The sequence below is a fragment of the Pelecanus crispus genome, chromosome 14 (genome assembly GCF_030463565.1).
Source record: "Pelecanus crispus isolate bPelCri1 chromosome 14, bPelCri1.pri, whole genome shotgun sequence".
Taxonomy (NCBI): domain Eukaryota; kingdom Metazoa; phylum Chordata; class Aves; order Pelecaniformes; family Pelecanidae; genus Pelecanus; species Pelecanus crispus.
In genome coordinates, this window is record NC_134656.1 from 2,732,700 (window position 1) to 2,746,492 (window position 13,793).

Here is a 13,793-nt window from a genome sequence, read left to right on the forward strand (position 1 = left end):
AGCGAACTGGAGCCGTGAAGTCCAGATTTCTTTCATACTCTGTTTCTAAGATCATTAGGTGAAATTATTTCACGGTGCAGGGTAGGCAATTTGCATTTCTTGGGAATCTTCAGAAGTGCAGGGCAGGAATAAATCACCCAGCCAGGGCTTTTGGAGGTGACAGTAACTGGTGGCTGACAAGTGTTACGTGGGAGTTGCCACGCCATGGCACTGGTGATTACACCTTTAGGTGTTTTGGAGTCACGGAGTGAACACGTGTCTGTTTCTGGCTTAGATTTCAGGTCACATGTCATTACGGGGGGTTGTTACTCTGTGGTTCGTCATTAGCAGTCAGGAAGGTGGCATAATTCCAGTATAATACATGGAAACATTCCGTAGGCCCCTGGAGGAGGGGGAAGGTGGCTGGAATATTTGCATGAACAGAAGACATGGCCTCAAAGTGGGACAGGTTAGGATACCGTTCTGAACCAGAGTGGTTTGGAAATTATCCCATCTTAGGAAACTGAAAAACTCAGAAATATGAGCTTGAGTGCAAGAAGAGAGACAACCCTGAGGGCAGAGAAATGAGACAGAGAAGGAGGGCAAGAGACTATGGGGCTGGAATTTTATGTTTTAAACCATGTATTATATTTAATTATCTATCCTCCTGTTGATCACAGACCTGGAGGTGCTTTGGAAGCAAAGGCAAACGAAAGGCAACCCCTCTGGAGGGCTGCCACGGGGTGAGGCCATTCTCGTGGCCAGCAATGCTGCTGTGGAGTGACAGCCACCAGGCCAAAGGGAGAGGGCGGATACGCAAGGTGCTGTGGTCCCCACGGTGCTGCGAGTTAAGTGCTGAGCTCCACCCTTTTGAAGCCCTGTTGGTCAGAGCAGGCACTTTTCTTACAGTTTGCATTGTGCCTGAACACTTTTGCACACACTATGCCCCGTGAAAATCTTCCCTTTCTTCTTCTGCCCTGCCAAGAATCTCACACCCGTGTTCTCGGGACATCCTTCGGTTTTGTTTGGATCCCTCAAGTTGAGTTAAGACGTGCTTCTTCGTTTCTTCATGGTCTTTCAGAAGCCTCTTACCTGTGCTTGCCCGCAAGTTGTGCCAATCCAAGTCTGCCCTGTTTTGTTGTTGTTAAAGTACTTTTTCTTGGAAAGATCATTGTGTCGTTACCAGGAACCTCAGCAGCACGTTCAGCTGGGGGAAGGCAGGGGGAGAAGCGATGCTCACAGTTTCTTTTGGGACCAAAACGAAGTCACAAAGTGATCATTTACCTGGATAGGTTGGTTGGGTTTTTTTGCAAGGGGGTGGATCAAGAAAAGTATGTTTGGGGCTGGGACACCATGGCCAGTATTGCGCCTCTGAACCCTCCCATGCATCTACAGCCCAAATCCTGTGCGTTTTCTGCTGGGGCTGTGTCTGTGATTTCAAACCCCATCTCTCCACATTTTGCCTGTGTCATATCAAGAGCCTGTTAAAGATATTTAGGTGACAGCTTCATTTCTGTGTGGCCTTTGAGAGGCTGAACATTGACTTGCTTGGGGTGAAGGGAGAATCACAGCCTTTTTCATTCCTTCTGTTTGCTTGACCAGAGGCAGCAACCGGGGGAGACCCAGGACTGTTTTGGCCTTAGGGAAGATGTGGGTGCAGTATGAGAGCTTGCAGACAGGAAATAAAACCATCCTTTTGCTAGTGCTCAGGACCAACACGCAGGTCTTCACATGGGATTGAGGAGTGGGGAAAGAGTCTGCACAATTTTTCCTGCCATTTTTCACCGTTCAGGAGGGGAAAACATTTTTCTTAGAGGCAACCTGGTATTCCAGCCATGCTAGTTCCTTTCTTTCCCATTTGATCCATTTTTTTGTTACCTCCTGCAATTTTTCCCTCTCTGCTTGTGCTCCCAAACTCCTTTTGGGTCCAGATTTCTTTGTGCAAAGTGAACCCAGTGATGCCCTTGACTTCCATACAGAGAAACCTTTGGGTGCAAAATGGTTGCAAATTGTGCAGATTTGTGCCGGCATGCTGCAAAATGAGATGCCTTCTGGTAGAGCAAGAAATGCCAGCAGGTCCCCAATCAGACTTGGTGGCATGTGTTTTCTAGTGACCACAAGAACGGAAATTACACTGGGTGAGGCAAAAGTCAACATTGCTCCTGCCAGCTGCTGACTGCAGATTTTGTCCAAGTCAAAGATAACAAAGATGTGTTATCTTCTTTGTTTGCATTTACTTTTTGAGGCCTGCTGGAAATTTGGCACGGGAGGTTATGATATAAAGGCAGAAACTCCAGATAAGGATGAGGACGATGTCATACGGTCCTATTGCAGCACAGGTACACGGCTGGTCTTTGATTTAGGAGGCAAAGTCAACAGGACTTCAAGGCACAATTTTTGCGGGATGTAATTTTCATCATGTCCTAATTTAGAAGCCCTATTGGCTCTATTTTGAATGTCCATTTCCTAGTTCTTACTGCAAAATCCCTTTCTCCTGCCCAGATGATGTTACACCCTTGAAATCAAATACTGCCAGTGTGTCCTGAGTAAGTTACTACACCAGAGTTTATAAAGATCTTCTGACTTATAGCTTTAAAAGGTGTTGGATTTGTCCCACAGTCACTGATAACAGAAAACAGGTTTTGTATGCATGCAGCACAGATTGTGTCTTGCTGCTACAAATTTCACATTATAATATTTTTGGAAGGTGTAAGAAATATTCCACCTTTATCCGTTGCATCATTCCTAAGAAATTCTGACACACACCTCCATCCACACCCATGCCATAAATTGTCACTTCTCATTCATCCAGGCAAAAAGGCTTGACCTGGATTTTTGGGTTAACTTACACCAGAATTAACTCCAAATAATGCTTCTTATCTCCATGAAACGATTTATGCCTGCATAAATGAGAACAGAGCCTGCTCGTTGCTTATTGACATAAATAATTTCATTCCTGTCCTAAATCATAGTCCAGTACTTCCTGCAAAGTTTTCACTTTTAATCCCTCAATTCCCACATGCATGTATCACAGACTCGTGGTGGTGATCTCCCACAAGAAGTATTAACCATTAGATTACAAGAAAATAAATTTGTTTTGTTTTGTTAATAAGGCAGTCCCAATGATAAAGACCTTTAAAAGAGGATGGACAGGCAAACTGGCCCTCTGCTGAGCCTCTCTCGGGCTGATCTTTGCTCCCCTGTTCCTCCCAAGTCTGGTTCTGTATTTTTTGGAGGACAGAAGCAGGTTTTAGACAATGCCAAGTGTGGGCAGAGGAGACCAAGGAGAGCTGAAGACGATGTGAAAGCCAAATTTCCAGCAGGCCATCTTGAAGTGCTCCGGGGGTGCCCATGCCCACGTGCGGTTGTGTGCACAGAGCCTGGTTTCGAGGTGCATCTGTGCTGAATGTGAAGCCGTGGCCTTGGACCAGAGCCTGGGATCTGGTCTCCAAGAAACTTTTGGACTTTTTTTTTTTTTTTTTTTTTTTTTTTCTTTCCAGAATCTAGGTCTAGGGCTGGAGAGAAATACTGCAAATGGCCCCACCTGCGGGATGGAGCAATCCCTGAGACGGGGACCTGAAGCCATAGTCAGTTTTCGGGTGCTTCAAGTCCAAGCATGAGTTCAAGCTGTCTCACGAGTTCATGTCTCCAAATAGGAGATGTGGCTGGAGATGTTGCAATCTCTGTGCAGGTGGCCTTTCATAATGTGACCCCGAGACATAGGAACAGAGCACTAGCCATAACTTGAATTTCCCAACATTTGGGAATGTTACTCAAGTGCAGATTTTGTATGTGAATTTCCTTGTTGACTCATTTTCTTATTAGTAATTTTTAAAACAGAAATGTCAAGGAACTCACTGAAAACAAACCTCTTGTCCAGCTCAGAAAGCCATTATATTTCTTTAGACAGTCTATGTGATAGATCAGGTTTTCTAAAAATGTATTTTGTTTCAAATGCTGCGTAATAGATCCAAATAAATTCTGCAGGGTCATTGCTATTTACAGATAAATAGGTATATTTTTACATTTTTAATTGATTTTTAGGATTTTAAATTATGTGACTTTTTAGAACAGGTTTGTATAATCTACCTGAGAAGCCAGAGCATCACCTCAGATACAAATGCTCCTCTTCCTAACAGTTACCCAAGAGAAAAGAAAAACATGTTTACTCATATTTTTCTCAAGAGGGAGCTACTGCAAACCTCATTCCCCTATATCCTCAGACCACTATGGTCACAGCAACATTACTGCTAAAAACAAAATGTAAGTATTAAAAGAGAAACTGAAAGTCCTAAGGAATTTGCCCAAGAGTTATCCCATATAAAGACCCTTAGCAGTGAGTATTTTATTGGGAATGTTAAAAAGCCCAGGAGCAGGCTAAGGATTTCTGTTTCTCCGTCCACGCTCGTGTGAACGCTCGGGTTGAGTGAGCCCTGAGCCTCCATCCCTTTCTTCCCAGCACGCCCGTGGTCCTCCCACCCACGCCCACGTACCCACATCCTCTGTCACCCGCTCTCCGTCATAGGTCAGCATCTTCTGTTTTCATCAGCTTCCTTTTCATGAACCAGAAACAAGGAAATCGGATACAAAAGCTCCTTCACCTGCAAGTAACATTGAGGCTGCGACATGGAGGGCCGTGACACGGGGGTGCGGGCGGCAGCCCCCTCCGAGCCCCGCGCGGGTCACTGCTGCTCAGCGGTGGAAAAGCAAACTCTTGCTTTTAGCACACAAACACCCCGACTTTTCTGCATCACAGAGCAGAATCTGCTTAGAGCAAGGGTGTGGGTTGGTTGGGTTTTTAACAATAACATTAGGGGTTTTTTTAATAATAAGGATAATAATAACAACGCATAGGAATCTTCTTTAGTATATCTTAGTGTTTGATGCCCCAGTGACACAATACTGCTTGCCTTATATTAGTGTCTAGAGGGAGAGGGCTTACACACCTTTTGATACAGTACTAATCACGCTTATAATTTAGGTAGCAGCAAGGAGCGGCTGCTGCAGGAGGAGCAGCCGGGTCCTTTTTAACGTATGAATGTGCTTTCCGGACTATCTCACGGACCGTACTCGCAATTTTGCCTGCTACTGCATGCAGCCTGAGACAAGTAGACAGCAAGACGCTCCAGCTGTATCTGCACTCCCAGATTGCTGTAGTATCTGATGAGGTAACATTGCCTAAAGCATCATTTTGGGGAGAGGCCGTCCTCCCAGTGACCCATCACATAGGGTGCTGCGGTGCTTCTGTAGGTAACACTGATATACCAAGTGTCTTTCATGCTGCGACTGATCACTGCCCCATCCCTCTGATACAGCATGCACAAACTCCACTTCTACTGCTTGTAACTTAGGGGTAAAAAACCCCACATTTGTACCTGTGGTTCCTTGAAACGTGTACATGGGGAGGAAAAAATACGAATTGGTTTGTCTGTGTATAACAACCTCCTTTCCATTCAGATGCCTCTGAAGAAAAGCATCTCAGATACCCCTTCCTGAGGGTTTGGAGGAGCAGGCAGAACAAGGCAGGCAGTGCCAAGGATGGAGGCTTGGTCTTCACTTAGGAGTTGCCATTTGAACCCACATGTGCGGGACTTGCCATATTCTGTTATAATTCCTACAGGGTTCTCTCGCCTGCATCCAGCTCTGGTGTGCATGTGCGTCTGCCTGCAGCCCAGCCCGAGGGGCAGGGGGGAATGAGACTCCCAAACTTTGGAAAGCCCTCTTTGGAAATTTCATCCACCCTTGTCTACAGCCCTTGAGGGTCTCGGGGACCCTGCAGCTGTGCCATATCCATTCCTTGTGGAAGCATCTCTCACTCTCCTTACGGAGAGGCGCTGAGCTACCTTCATATCTCCATAAATGTTTTGCCACTGTTCTCCGTGCTGTAATATGACTGTCATGAGGCCTTCAGGATTGACCCACCTTGCTGGTGTTTGCAGTCTCTTGTATCTCTTCACGCTGCTGCCGTCATCTAGTTTGACACTGGTCCCCTGTCCTCACCTTCCTTGTCCAGGCTATATACAAGTGAAGATGTAATGCGAGAACTCTGCTCTGAGACTTGCTTTTGGCCTGGCATCACTAGATGCACCAGAGAGCCTTCATGTTTTGTTAGCATGACAGTTTTGCTTTTTATTGGCAATTTATTTGCTTCCTCATTGAGCCACTGTGGCCTCAACACATCCCTGGTTTGTTCTGCTGGAGCCTTTCAGCGCAGGGACAGAGTCTATTTTGCCCCTCGATACAGCGCCCTGTAAGGGTTTGTCCCCTTGGCTTTAGCTGATTGTGGTGAAACAGGGATGAGGTTCAGGTTTTCTTGTCAAGCTGAATGTCTCAGAGAAGAGCTTACAGACTCTAACAATGTTGCTGCTTTTGCTCCCTGAAGCAGGAGCTGCTTTCGAGACCCCCAGTCCCCTTCAGCGGTCCACACGTGTGGCTTTGCATGCCAGGCTCCAGCTTGATAACGGGGAGAAATGGAAAGCAGCTGGCCCAAGCTGTGCTATCTCCAAAGCTGCCAGTGAACCTGGAAGCATCTTGCCCTCTCCTAACTCCTGTAATTGCAGCTGCAGATGAATTGTTCAAGCAGCATCTGCCTAGTCCTGAGAAACTTGAGCTAACCGCAACGCAAAGCTTTCCAAACCAGTGCCGAGCTCAGGCTAGATTTCACCTGCAGCTACGCCTATAATTTTAAGGCAGGGTTAATGGTTTCAGGTAGCAGCCATGCCAAAACCTCCAGTTTGGATGGTTCTGGCCCAAAATCAGGGTTGAATGTCACACTGCTGGTGAAGCCTCCCCTGGAATTTCAGCTGCATTTGACACTGATGACCATGGACCTGGGGAGATGCTCTCTCCTTCCCACTCCACGCAAAAAAGGGTAGGCGCAAGCCTTGCAAGCCAAGATGAGAAAATGCCTCCTTATTTTAGCATGCCATGGGCACCTCCTGTTAAAAGTAGAAGCAGCATCTCATGGTAGTCCCTTAAACCTGACCAACACAGTGGCCATGAGCCAGTATTTCATGTATACAGTGGTGCTCATGAAAGGGGTTTATTGTAGGTGTGGATATAGAGGGCTCAGTCCTTTAGCATCTCTGTAGACAACATGCTCAGCCTTGCGGCTGACCTGAGGAGACGTCATCAAAGCTGGTGACAGGTCTTTTCTGTCCTGCCGGCTTATTCACGCTGGTCCAGCATCTTCCCTGGAGCTGAAGATAGCCCGTGTTCTTGTCAGCAGGCAGGATGGGGGCCCTTCTGTGTTGGTTACTCTTCCCCACCACCCAAACCCTAGCCCTAAAATTTGCAGTTTGTTCACTTTTTCTCAAAAGATTAACGCACAGGGTAGAGAACCTGAGACTTTCAGGAACACCAAGGCAAAACAAGAAATAACTGATAAATGACAGAGATTTTGTTATTTTAAGTCAAGAGCAGATTTTAAACGTAGTTGCAGTTGCTGCGCGGTATATCAAATGCTTTAGGAGAGTCAATAAATTATTCTTATAAATGTTTTATTCTTTTATCAGTAATTCGTATAGGTGGGTGCCACTGTTCTTATACAGCAATGCTCCACACACTAAAAGTATATTCCTGTTTCTCCAGTATAGACATTGTATTTATGAAATTTATCTTGCTTAGTGTCACTTTGGCACACTATCCACATATACTGCACACGGATTGCATACTACATGCCAAATGCTGATAGGTCTCACTCCATGTAATAAGTGTATGTGCATTGAACAGACGCCCAAGTGTTACATGCCTGGTTTGTGATGTGACTCAATATAACTGGGAAAAGAGGAGAACAAAGATCTTGTTTTGTTAAGAAATACACTGCGTTCGAATGCTTCTTTAAACAGATTTTTACCAGGAAGCTAAAATAAGTGAGATTGCTTCTGCAATGTTACTTAAAAAATACCTGAACAAACCAAACACACACAGCCCGAAAATACTTAACAACTACTGTATTTCTATATATTCTTCATTGCTGTTCATCTGAACTGTAAATTCTGTACAGATTGAAGTTCACAGCTTATCTTTGTCATAACCTGCAAGACAAAAGGACAACACAACTTTGGCTGCAAAAGCGTGCGCATGTTGTTTGCGTACGTGCGTGTACGTATTGTTGTATGCGCATGTGTATACAAACACATGCACACCCACGCTTTAAAACAGATAAAGCTGCATCTGAGATGCACAGGGGGAAAAAAGTTCTTTTTTTTGGAGGTGGGAGAGTGGATAAAACCAAAACAAAAGACTATTTCAATAATGTATTTCTATCAAAAAGGAAGATTTGCAAAGTGGATTGATGGGTAACTGCCATCCCAGGGAGAAATCCCACTTCTGAAGGCAGCACAGGCTGCGCAGCAGAGTGGTGCAGTTGCTGTAAATGAGAATTTCTTTGGCTTCCTTTCAAAGAAACAAACACAAGAATATAGCGGCCAGTGCCAATTCCAAGTCCAAACCAAAAAGCCCGCTCCTAGACACGTGGCCAAACAGTTGTCCTATGCCACCAGAGAGCCAAGGGCAAAGGCTTTGCTGCTGTGACAGGGTGACCCTGACAGCCGCGGTGCCGGCTCTGGGCAGTGCCAGGGTCTCCTGCAGACCCGGCATCGCGTCCCCCTTCAGCAGGGGCTGCTGCCCAGGCAGAGATCCTGCTGCCCTCTGGGTCCTGCTCTTACCTTTGCCTACGTGCTTAAAAAAGCCCCTAGTTAAGAGACATTTAAGAAGAGAGTCATCAAAAGCCCATTTTTGGTCTTAGAGTTATGAAAGAAATGACCCAAGTTATAATCAACAACTCTGATTTTCCAAGCAGGCCAGCCCCCAGACTCTGATTGCCCCTATATGGAGATTTTACCAACCTCATCAAACGAATCATCCTCCAGGATTTAATTTTGCCCATATTTTCACAGATGTAAGATCTATATTGGGTAGAACTTATCTTTCAGTGTTTAATCTAAATCAAAGGCATGAAGAGCTAACTTTTCCAGTTAAATATTGCTGCATGCCATTGAAAAAACAGTAATCAGATTTTTGCATTGGCCTGAAATTCATCTCTAGGTCAAAGTTATCAGTTGTAAGAGCTACTTCAGTCCCAAATGTGTTTCTAAGCAAAGGCTACATCCATTGCTGGAGTGTGTCACCATTTCCCTGAGATACCTTAAAGCTATCACAGTTTACAACAAGATCTGGCTCATTTGGCCTTAATTAGGCTAAAAATGGTTCATGCATTTGTCCTGATGGTGAGCTAAGAGGTGAATTTCACATTGGGACAGGGCATTCTCGCTTGGCACGAGTGCAGGCGCTGCACGCCCTCGCCTCCCGCTCGGAAAAATCTGAGGCTCAGTTGAGCATGAAAGTTTGGTTGTCCTTTAGAAAGCAAAGACAGCTGCTGCTTTGCTTCCTTTAATTTGCTCTGTTGCCTTGGCTTTTTTGCACTTTCGTTTCATCTCCAAAGAATCTCTCATAATGCCTTTGGTACTTATGTACAATTTTAAAACATTTTGTATGTATTGAATGGTACACACTTTCTCTTGTAAAATAGCAATCGGACTTTTTTTTTTTTTTTTTTGGTGAATGTGTAATTTCCTCTGTACATTTCAATCATGACTTTGTGTAATGTACATTTTATAGGGACAGATGCCAAGAGAATGACCTGTAGTTTTCTAAGGGAATAGCAAGAAGCCAAACGACACAGTCACAGATGGTTTTACATTAGAACCATGGAAGAGCAACGTAGCCCAGACTTTTACGCCGAAGCGTTGAGCGTGGTACAGCGTGTACCTTCACATGAATGACTGTGGCAGCTGCAAAACTGTATATGTGTGATATTAAAAACAACAGCGACGGTTGCAATCAGAAGGGGAATGGAGGAAAATTAAATAATCACAATCATTAATTTAAGCCTCAAAGCATCAGAATGGAAAATTTGCATTCAGTAAAAATACCAGAGATTTAACCTTCATGAGATGAAATACACATTTATTTTTCTTTGCACTTCTTCTGTTCACTTCATTTGTTTATTTCTGGTGATTTCTTGGTGCTTTGGGAACATATTTAATGGCTGATGAAGAGGAGCGAGATAGTGACAGAGGGCCTGACCCTTCCTGGCATTAAGCCTTCCCACCTCCCTTTCTTATTTCTAAGGTTAGACAACATTTTTCCTATGTATAAAATCAAGCTCAGAAATCTCAAGTGCCCTCAGTTACAAGTACACTGTCCTTTCAGAGTCCTTTAATAAGATCAATTTTCTTAAGGTCAGCTGCATCCTGACAGATAAAGGATGGTTACCGAAGCTCTTCGCCCCCCGTGCCAGCTCCTTATCACCGTGCTAAAAATTGAGGCTGGTGTCATCGAAGTGGGCTCAGAGCCAAAGAATGGCACTGGAAAGGGACCTTTATCTGTCCCACGATTTCTCTTGCTTACCAGGCATCAGTCCTAAATTAAGAAAGTGCATTTTGGATTTTGCAGAGCTCTCTAGGAGTGAGGTGGATGGACTGACAGTATTTTCCATAGCGAGGTTGGCTGATAAAACAGCAGTTCCATTTTGCAAAAGAAAAGGAAAAAGTAAAGTCCTCCCCTCCACACTGATATTTTTTCCAGAATGATGAAGTATGAGAATCTAGATGAACCAGTGCCTGGATTTTAAAAAGCCTGACAGTCATTTGGACGCGGCAGTAAAAGAGGCTTGGCAGAAGAACAGTTTGCTTCAGGCACAGCAGACCCTGGTCGTACCAGATGACTTGGCTCGAAGCCTTCAGCAGCTCCCGTCCTGCCCAAAGCTATTAAAGAAGGCCAGGTGCGAGCGTTTCCCAAAGGATACAGCACATTAAGGTGTACTTAAATAACATCGTTATGTTTTATCTCATTATGTTTCACACCAGTGAGATAACCGGGAAAATGCTCAGCTTGCTAAATCACATTCCCCTGTCATCCGAACAGGCTCGTGTCCTGGCGTGTCCTGCATCCGAACGCTGTCCTGCAGATGCCCCCACCACCCAAACGGGTGCTGGTGGAGCCAGACGGGGACCTGCCGTGCCAGAGCGGGGCCGGGCTGCCCAGCACAACTGGAGTCCTTGCTCACACCTTCACCAAGCCAATGCGAGACCACGCAGGAGGAGGCATTGCTTTTTCTTGGCAGTTGGCCTTGACTGCCCTGATAGTCTGGTCCAGCGGAAAAGTCAGGAGAACCCTTTCCCCCACAGTGGTAAATGTCCCTTTTTGTGGAGCAGAACTAAATGCTGGAGCCTGAGAAGAAATTCATATAAATACAAACCACCCAAATTCCTTAGGATGGCTGTCATAGGAACATACCTACCTGGTCTTCTCACAGCTAAAGCTCCTCAAGGGAAAATTATTTTTATTCAAATTCTCTGGGCAAGGATATTTTACCCTTTGTGCTTTTTATCTACCAGGATGCCAGGAACTGGGTCCTGAGGAGCCGCAGTAACAAAACAACATTGCGGTAACTCGGGGACACTCCCATGTGAGTTTAGAGCCCACTGACTTCAGCCAGGCACAAGCAGAAGTTTTTGAAGAAGTTAAGTTTTAAGAAATTAAGTAAAAGTTGTTTCCCTGAATAAGCACAGTTATTTGGGATTGAAGATGTATATGCAGTGACAGGGCATGAACTTCTGCAGGATGAACTCATTGCCAACAGCTCTGCCAAGCTCTGTTCCTAAGCAGAATCCCAGTCTGGGTATTTCTGTGCCTTGTTCGCTGACTAATTAAACCATACGCTATCCTTGAAAATTAAAGAAACATTTCTTCCTTATTCACTGGAGGTGTAAGCAGGAGTTGTTACAGGAGGAAGACTCAGGTTATAAAATCTCAGTCCTGCTTTTGGGTACCCACTTTAAGACACCTGGAACTTCTCAGTCCAAGGTGGAAAAAAGCCAACTCCAGCTTTTGATCCCAATAACACCTGACTCCAGCATTTGGGTTTTCAGCCCTGGGTGGGAAGAAACTTTTTTCCTTTCCAAAACTGTGCAATAACTCAGTGGCAGAACCGTGAATGAAATCTCTCCGATCCATTTAACGCTATTACAGCACTGCTCTGGGCTCTCATTTACCCTTAGTACCTTCTTGGCTGCTGTCTCCTCTTTCTCTCCTAATGGTGGTTTTGGGCATGAAGCATCTTTCTGGGAAAAGAAACCTTTTTCAGCAAGGTGGTCTCTCTCTTTTTATGTAAGGAAGTTAATAATACATAGCTCAGCAGACAGGCAGACATAAAATGAAGGGGAAGGAAGAGGATGAGGGCATGGGACACACTTTAAAAGATTATGTCATTTGGCATGGATAAGGAATTTGGTGAAAAATGGAACATGGGATTTTTTCACACGAAACTCAGGAGTATATTTTTTATCTCCTTGCCCTTGAAGGACTGTTAACAGGAGGCAAGTCAGAGATGGAGAGAGGAGATTTTTGGATACAGCTGAAAAGCCGGTAAGATTACTCTTTAAACCATTGATCTTAGATGCTAAATAAAACAAGCAAATGCCCATGATCTCCCCTTTCCCCTTTGGCTTTCAGAGATTTCTCAGCTTCAGCTGTATGGAACAAATGTTTTAGAGGCACTGACACACTTTATCGCTCCAACTTTCTAGTACCAAAAATGAGTAGAAATCCTTGCTGTTTCTTTTTCTCCCTCTGCCACCGGTCAGCACTGATGCGAGTTTTTTGTTGATCTGGCATTTCTTTAATTTTTGTAGCTTTCTGCTCAATCCCTTTTTAATCACAAAAGCAGTCCATAGGTTTGGGGCTGGTTCTCCACCCTAAGATACAAACACGATCTCCGCGTCTATTCAGGTCCTGATTTCTTCTTTAGAAGACAAATGCTAAAATGTGATTTCATTCTTTGCCTTCTCCTGACTCAGCTGAATCTTTTCCTGAAATCAGAGCATGAAGGATCCAGCGAATATAAATCGATTAAGACAGTTTTAACTAAGTGTTTAAACCAAATGGCAGCACGCACCAAGGCATGGGAGATTAACAGGGAGAGCTGGTGCCCCACGTAATCCCAGCACAAACGGAGCTCTGCTGGAGCAAACGCACGGAGGCACATTTTCCTTGGGCGGCAAGGGTTTGAAATAGTAAATAAAAAAGTAATCTCAGACAAAACTGCTCCTGCTCAGTAGTGACATGACCAAAGGAGGTGGTGATACCTCCGGATCTCCCTCTCCCAAAGATCCAGGCAGCAGCACTGCTTCAAACCCACCTGCATTAACTCGTGCCCGAGCAGCACATTGGTGCGTGTATCTATTGCATGCATTGTATGAACTCCCTCCAGAGGGGCTCAAAGCTGAAATTTCTTCTCCAGTCCATCCTGCAGAAAAGTCAGAACTCCTCTTGGCGAGGAAGACAGGCTTGCTGGAGGCGTGCAGCCCGCCGCGGAACCTGGACCCTAGATGGCAGAGCGAACACGCTGCCGAGTGCCGCGCTGGAAACCCGCCTGCTGCTGCAGAGCATCACCTCAGTGGGAGCAGACTAATTTGCTCCCTTTTCCAGCTGAACTTCTGGGTCCTTCAGAGCCCAGAAAGCCACCTACCTGCTCGGTAATTACAGTTAGGCACCAACTGGACAAACACAGTAGAGTTTCTGGGGACTCCCAGGGAAGCATCCCTTATGACCAGCTGCCTCAGAGCTGTTTTTTTCTGGGGAGAAGCAGAAGATTGCTCCCAAAATGGAGCACACACACAGGCTGTGCCCACAACCCCAGGTCAGCAGTGCAAAATATCTGGATTTCATTTCTCCTAAGTAAGGGAAGAACACAGGCAAAGTTTGGGGTCTTCTCTGATTTTAGGAGGTCTCCCTTAGGATGTCTCACC